Source organism: Octodon degus, unplaced genomic scaffold (genome assembly GCF_000260255.1).
Source record: "Octodon degus isolate 3935 unplaced genomic scaffold, OctDeg1.0 scaffold00058, whole genome shotgun sequence".
Classification (NCBI taxonomy): Eukaryota; Metazoa; Chordata; class Mammalia; order Rodentia; family Octodontidae; genus Octodon; species Octodon degus.
The window spans coordinates 1,902,770-1,910,644 of record NW_004524634.1 but is presented as its reverse complement, the minus strand read 5'-3'; the positions used below and the strand labels follow the sequence as shown (position 1 = coordinate 1,910,644).

At 42.1% G+C, this 7,875-nt stretch overlaps 1 pseudogene; it reads right to left on the bottom strand.

The window, feature by feature from the left end:
- Window positions 1-3,858: 3,858 nt before the first annotated feature.
- Window positions 3,859-4,915, bottom strand: LOC101592313 (annotated as a pseudogene).
- Window positions 4,916-7,875: the final 2,960 nt, after the last annotated feature.

Here is a 7,875-nt window from a genome sequence, read left to right as displayed (position 1 = left end):
AACCCTTGCGGCGGTAGCCAGATGAAATTCAGACACAGATCTCATTCTGTTAAGAATAAGCACACAAACAATTTTGTAATGGGGAAAAACTGGGGAAGAGTTTCATATCGTGAAACTAAAGCAATTTGAGAAACTAAAACTCATTGTCCTAGATAAAATTCCGCGACTGAAAAAAGCAGGAGAAATGTTAAGCAAATCCAATATTCTTGCTCATCATAAAGAAGCACTTTAAATCAAGACAATATGCTTTAGGAATGAAAAATATTGTTCTATTTGAAAATGAGACTCAGACAGTCGGTAGCGGGCTGGCCCCTGCTGATCATAAAGAGACAACATAAAGATGCTGAGATGTGGGGCGGCCTCCAGGCTACAACTTGGCAGCAAATTATCTAATCACGTATCCTGTGGATTAGAAAACTAATATAAAATAAGATGGAATTAAAGCAGGGAGCAATTAACTGAACATACAGCTAAATCTGATTTCTCATTGTTAATTCAATAAACAATGCAAGTGTTTAAAACGTAGTTATTGGAATGTATGTCTCATAAATAATAGGGACCAGCATGGAAGTAAAATATACTGAATTCCTCATTTTTAATAGGAGAGAATTAATACATTGTTTCACTTGTTAAATTGTTAGAATACTGGCCCAATTTTATATATAACATAGTATTGTGTTGATTCATTTCAACATATGAATTTGGGTAGGGGAAAACAAATATTCAACCATAATAGTTGTGAGCTTAGAGATGACTTATAAAAAACATAAAGAATAATTTTAATTAAAGGCTATAACTTCTGAATCACTATAGAAAAAAGTAAGAATGATAAATAAATCAACAGAAACCCAGGTAAGATAGAGTAACAGAGACCAATGATTCTTCCTAAAATAACTCAAAATTAACCTTTAAAACTATGATCTTCAAAATACTTCACATGCAGCAATGGAAGACAGCAACCCTCGAGAGATGGGAAGGAAATGCATGAAGGAAGCTATAGTTGTCCCATTGCAGCATCTTTGTAGAATTTCTAGGTTGTGACACACAGAGGATGAGCCTTGAAAATGCTTAGTTAAGGAGGGTCTGCAAAGAGAGACCAAGGTGGCTGCAGTCTGCGGACAAGAATACCACAGGGACAAAGCTCTGGAGATGTGAAAAAGTCCTCCTTGAGTCCTCAGCTGCTTGGTCAGCCCCTGGCCATATGGGGAAACAACCCAAAACCCAGGAAAAAACTATGAAAAAGAATTAGAAGTAGCAGTGTTCAGCACCAACACTGGGTAAGGAATAGTGAGGAATATCAAGCACATGGGAAAACCCTCATGATTCTCAGGGATTGCAGACTACCAGAGGGGTGGCCTAGCTTGCCTCATCTGGGAGAAGGCACGATGCTTTGGATTTATCTAGCAAATGTTAAATACAAAATCCCAAATGATCCTACTGTTCCTAAGTGACGTAACTGTACACCAAGACAGAGGTTGATTATTTATGAGAACACACACCTATCTAGCAACTGAACAAGGAAAATTCACACTGATAGCTAATTAAATTACCAGACATAGAATGAGGCAGGTAGGCATGACTGAAAAGGAAGAAGAAAACCAATCAAACAAAAATGACCTACGACTCACTTGTGTGTTAGACTTACCAAGCAAGTTATGACAGCTGTGTTTCCTGTGTTTAGAAGACTAGCTAGAGACATAGAAAGTATCAAAAAAATGCAAAACTTTTTGGGATAAAACTACAATGTGTGATGGTATAACAGACTAGATATTGAAGAAGAGAAGACCAATGAACTTGAAGACAGAAATACAGTATATATGTGCTTGGGATTCCTGGGACTGATGGGGGGAAATAGGAAAAACATTTCAAGAAATAACAGCCAATATTTCTTCAGATCTGGTAAAGACTATTAATTCACAGATCAAAGAAGGTCAGTGAGCCCATTAAGAAAAATACATTAAGGAAAATTGCTCAAATCCATGGGTAATGAGAAACCCTAAAAGTTACATAGGTATGCTTTTTTATATATAAAGGAATATTACACAACATATGTATGGAGGGAGGGACATCTATAAATATAAAAACCTGCTTTTATAGGAAATAGTGCAAGTGAGAAGACAGTGGCACAACCCTTTTAGAGTACTGAAGTAAAGAACTGCCCACAGAGAATTATAGGATCAGTGCACTCTCTTTCCAAACTGAAAGTGCACGGATGGGTAATAAGGAGCACGGATATGATCAAAATACATTAGACACATGAGACAAGGAAACCATGGAGGAGAAATAATCCGTGAATGTCATGTGCATGTGTGAATCTGCCCAAAAGAAGCCCATTAATCTGTATACACAAGAAATAGAAAAAAATAAATAAAGGTGAAATAAATGGGAGTATGAAGCAAAATAAACCTGCTGGCCAAATAGCTCAATGGATTAAAGCACCTGCAAGCAGGTGCAGTGGACCAAGGGTTCGATCCCCGGGCCTGCTGTGCCGGCCCCGCCCCCAGGGCGTGCTGAGCCGGTAATTGAGACTGGGCGTGGTGGTGTGCGTCTGTAATCCCAGCTCTTGGGAGGCTGTAAACAGGTGGATCACTATGAGTCTGATCTAGTAGTGAGACCTTGAACACCCTGTAGGCCTTTCCCTAAAATACAAAAAAAAAGCGAAGAAGAAAAATAAACCAAAATTATAGATAAGAGATTTTAATACTCTCTCACAAGTAAACAAAAACCATGTCTGCATACGGTTACATTAGCATACGGTTACATTATCATTTGAAGAATAATAGGCAAACATACACTCCGTAATCATAACACAAACTTTTTTCAAATGATCATGAGATAACTAAAAAATTTTTTAAAAAATCATGAACCAGAACATGAGACGCAAGCAAGTACCCTATTGTATCGCCCCATACCCAAGCCCAGTCATTTTTCTATTGCTATTACCAAAGATGCCCACCAGGAGGCAACAGTTCCTTTCTCTGCTTTCACTTTGCAGAAAGCCTAGGCCTCTCCATGTTTGGACCGTCAGCCCCCACGAGCACAGTTACGATTCTTGGAGCTGAGGAGGAAGCTCTCCTCACTCATCCAAGTCCTTAGATTCCTCTGATATCCGTGTCTGAGCAGCGCTTAGCACTCAATACCTGAGCCTAATTCCTAGGCTCAGTTTCCTGATCCCCATGTTTGGGGCAGCCGCCCCAGGAGTCCCCGCTCACCCAGAATGTTCTCTTGGCAGACAGCCCAGGCAGAGTAGTGAAGAGGACCCCACGCCCCTGGACCCGCACTGGTTGTCGTGAATCCTGGCTCCGAGGCTTGTGAGCTCTGTGCCTGGAAGTCACTTATCCCAGTCTCTTCTATAAAACACAGAAATCATCATTACAGGGGTAAAATCAGCATTTGGGGAATGAATGTTTTTTGGGGGGAATGTAAAATTGTTCATTAAAATTATAGCTACAAAACACAAAAGTATAAAAACTAATGCACAACTTTGCAAAATGAAGAAAGTAAAACAGAAATGCTCACAATTGTTCACCCCAGTAGTTTTAGCTCCTAGTATCCAGTGAGTGTTGTTCTTGAATAAAGTATTAAAATTAGAAATGAATTCATGTATTTCCTACTTGGTTGTAATGATCTATAGCTTCCATAGTGAAAAAACTGTAAGTACTGTATAAAAAAAGACTAATTTGACAAACCAAAAACAATGACGGGGGAAAGGGATATTGTTCATAGAAAGACATCAACAATAACTCATGGTTATAAACAGGAAAGCCAGGCCATTTGAACTAATGGGCCTATGACCATCCCACCCTGAATGCGCCCGATCTCATCCGAACTAATGGAATTTAAAGTTATTATTAAAAATTAAATTATTTTTGATGCCAATGATAAGGCTTCGCATTTCCGATGACTCTGAAACTTGTAAATGGCTGGGGCATTCACTGTTTCTTTCTTCACCTTCACCTTCTGAGTTTTATCCATAAAATTTTTGCATGTTTGAATTTTCTGTGCAATAACAAATCATTTTTTTTCCCTTGTTCAAGATGCTGTGTCAGGCAGGTATATTGCTTTTGTCTGTTTTAAATGTATTTAGTACAAGGTCTACAGGGTCTCGCTAGGTAGATTGGACTCGCAGTGATTCTCCAGTGTTCAGCCTTCCAAGTGCTGAGATTACAGGCGCGTGCCACCACGCCCAGTCTCAATCACGTCTCAGTGTGCCCCGGGGTGGGTCGGCTCAGCAAGTGGGGAATCGAACCCAGCCACTGCCCTCTGCCTAAGCAGGCATTGTAGTCCACTGAGCTATCTGGCCGGCCCACCTCTCTCTCTCTCTCTCTCTCTCTCTCTCTCTCTCTCTCTCTCTCTCTCTCTCTCAGCTTAAGTCGAGTCTGATGGGTAATTCCTTTCACTTTTTCCTTCTGCAAAGTCTCTATCTTGGGTCTGTTAAAGACTCTGCCAACCAGTTCCCTGGCTGTCTGCAGGTGGGTGGCAATATCTAACCATCCAACTTCTTTCTTGGTGTTAAAAAAGAACACATTTATTCTGTTGCTTTCCCTGGAAATCCAGCAGATGGAGCTCTGATTTTGGTCTTTCAATTTTCTTAGCTTCAATCCTTTTCACTGTACACATTTGACACTCTGAGATCTCAGTAGCTTTTGCTGTTCTGGAGTTACTTCTTTTTTTATTGTCCTTAATAACATGAACTCCCTCCTGGAGCTTAACCTGAGTCATTTTATGCTAGAATTCATGTGGATTTGTTTTCAGGAGCCTTCTTTCAAAGAGTTCTGATCTGAGGAATTCTTGTGTTTTATGATAGTCATCTGCACGGTTTGTAAGCTTTCTTTTTGTTCAGCAGGCCAGGCTGGCTTCGCTCTCGGTGTGCTCACTGCTGGGACTTAGCTGCCTTGTGAAAAGCCACAGTCATGGCTGCCTTCTGAGTACCACACAAGCTCAGTGCAGAATGCTGGTGCCTCAGCACCTCCCTGTGGGTGCCTCAAAGCTTTGTCGCCAATTCACCCTGAGGAATGAATTTTTGATTATTTAATATTCTCTTCACTTTGAATTATTCCTTGGGAGACATGATACATTGTTCACTGCTTTAGACCTCTATAGATTGGCTTCTACTAGTTTAAAAAGCACATGTACATAACCCCCCCACACACATACACACACCTATAATCCCATGTGGGCATATACACATGCACAGCCACAGTGGATAACCTCAGTTTGCATTGTTTTATATTCAAAATATCCTGGCTTCAGAGAGAGCAGCATGAGCGCTTCCCCTCCAGAGGCAGAAGTTTGCCTGGTAAAATCTGACCATCAAAGAAGTTCATCTCTGACCAGTGTAACTGCTCTGAAGGTTTGGGGGCGCAGGGCCAGAGCACAACTGGAACTCATCTACTGCATATCTAAATATCATAAACATCTTAAATCGAGCTAAGCATCTTGAGTTAAATATACTCTATCCTCTTTACCTTTATAAATACAACACCCAGAACGAGCTACAAGGCCAGGTTCAGCTTTAGTATTTTCAGACTCACTGGAGTTGCACAGAGTAGCGTGAGAGGGTTGCTGTCCGTAGGCCTGAGCCTGCCACCCTTTTCTCCCTAACTCTATTTTTTCCCCATAATTTTATTGAGAGACAAATAGCAATGAGACAGTTTCAAATCAAATTGGTAGGACAGTTTCAATAATTAACACATTGCATACTGTCTTCCTAGTCTCCCTAACTCTAGATTCCTCCCATGCTACCACAGCCTTGTGTGCATGTCTGCAGACATCAGACCTTGTTCCGAGCTCTCACTGTATCCTCCAGGGAGACAGATGCCCTCTGGCCACCCTGTGAACCCATAGAGAATTTGTAAAGAACCTGTGTGGACACTAGTAACTGGGGACTGTTTGGACAGGGACTTCCAGGAAGCAGTGGTCACCTCCTTGAAGTTCCCAAGAAGGCAGTGTGAAATCCTCCTTCCCATTCATTATAAACAAACCGGACCATAGGCTTGGGTGGGAAATGTTTTGTCATAATGAAGGAAGACAAACACTTGACAAGATCTGATCTAGGATGCTGCTTGCTTTTCCAGGTGACTGAGGGATGCAATAACTAAGTTCCCTTGGCCTTAACTGGGGTCAAAGTGCACAAAGAGTTTCCTCCCAGCGACACTGAAACACAGTGAGAGCTGGAAGCCTCTCCAGGTATCAAAGTCTTCGTGGTATGTCATTTCACTTCTTTCCCTGCCATTCCTCGTTAACTGACTCATGATAAAGATAAGCGGGAAACAACACTGGTTTATTGGCTGGGTCACTACCATCCTGGCTGACCCCTGCTAAGGCCAGAAAACTGACTTTCACAGATCTCTCAGGGGTGATACAGCTCAGGGGTATAACCTGTTTTACACCCATTGATTTTTGGTGGCTATTTCTTGGTGACACAGATGGAGGTCCTTTCAACTTGTCAATTAGCCATCTCTCAAATACTGCAGCTATGTCAGTGAATTGCATCACTCTCTCTCTGGCAATGGCACTTGCTGACCCGACCTCTTGCTCTGAACCTGTCTATCAATATCATCTATGACCCAGAACCCAGATTAGGGTACAGTTGGGATCATGTCCTTATTTTCTTTCTACTGGTTGTTTGGGTTCCACAGAGCTGCACTGGTAGGACAGCCAGCATTTTCTTCTTGAGGCCTTTCGTAAGATGCATATAGAATTGTTCTAGTATCCTGAGGGTTCATTGAGTCTGAAGCCCAGTTCTCAGAAGCCTGGGGGCTTCGGGCAGAGGACTCTATCACTTGTGGTCTCCATGATGACCACTGTTCTAAGAGGAGCTTTGTCTCTAGACCATTGTTCCAGTGTCACTGTGTTGTTTGCCTTCCCAGTCCCTACCCATCCACAGGGGAGACTGCATCTAGTGGCTGTTCCCCCATAGGGGACCACAAGCTCTTTGGAGACACCTCTCTACCAGAGCATAACATATGGCCTGGAGTCCAGCAGCCAATGGGGTCCTTGTTCCCACCTGAAACCTCCTGAGCCTGGTTTTTACCATCTGCTTTCTTACCAGCATTCTGGTCTTCTGAGTTCTAGCCAAAATCTCCGATCAAGTTCATCTTATAGCTACCAAGGGTGTTTTTAACCAGCCTCTCCAAATCCTTCCAAACTCTTCCCTTGAACCAATTCCAAAAGCCTTTGAGCCACATGGTCAGGTACAGTCCCAGCAATGACCCCACTCCTAGTACCAAAATCTATTTCAATCAGTTTCTCATCACTGGGGCAAATTATCCAACACCCACAATTTAGAGGAGAAAAGGTTTATTTGGTTTATATCTTAGAAGTTTCAATCCTTGCCTGATCAAAAGTATGATGAAAGAACCTACACAGAGAAAAAGATGCTCATTTCATGGCAGCCAAGAATCAGAGCACAGGAAGGAGCTCTGAGAGGAGATAAACCTTCCAGGTCACATCCACAGTGACACCTCTCTTCCAGTCAGACTCCATTTCCTAAAAAAGCAAGTCAGCTATAATGCCCCCATTTGGGGGGTTGAAAGGAACAAGTTAACAGTTTAGTCTAGAACATTCTACACTCTTCCTCTAACACATAAAACTTTGGGAATCATTTTAGGCCTAAACCATAACACACTGAGATCACATAGTTCACTGCCTTTATTCTGCAGACAGGAGATGAAGAAGCTTGAACAAGGTCGCCCTGCTACTTAGTGATAGAGCCAAGGCTGGGACCTGGCTCCTGACTGCTGTAAGTGTGTAACCTTTCTGGATCAAGAAGATGCCAAGAATTAAAGACTCTAGAAAAATGAACATACCCCCCAAGGCCTTGCGTTTGCATGCATGGTCCCAGGTGAGATGGTCTTAGGGAAGGTGAACCCT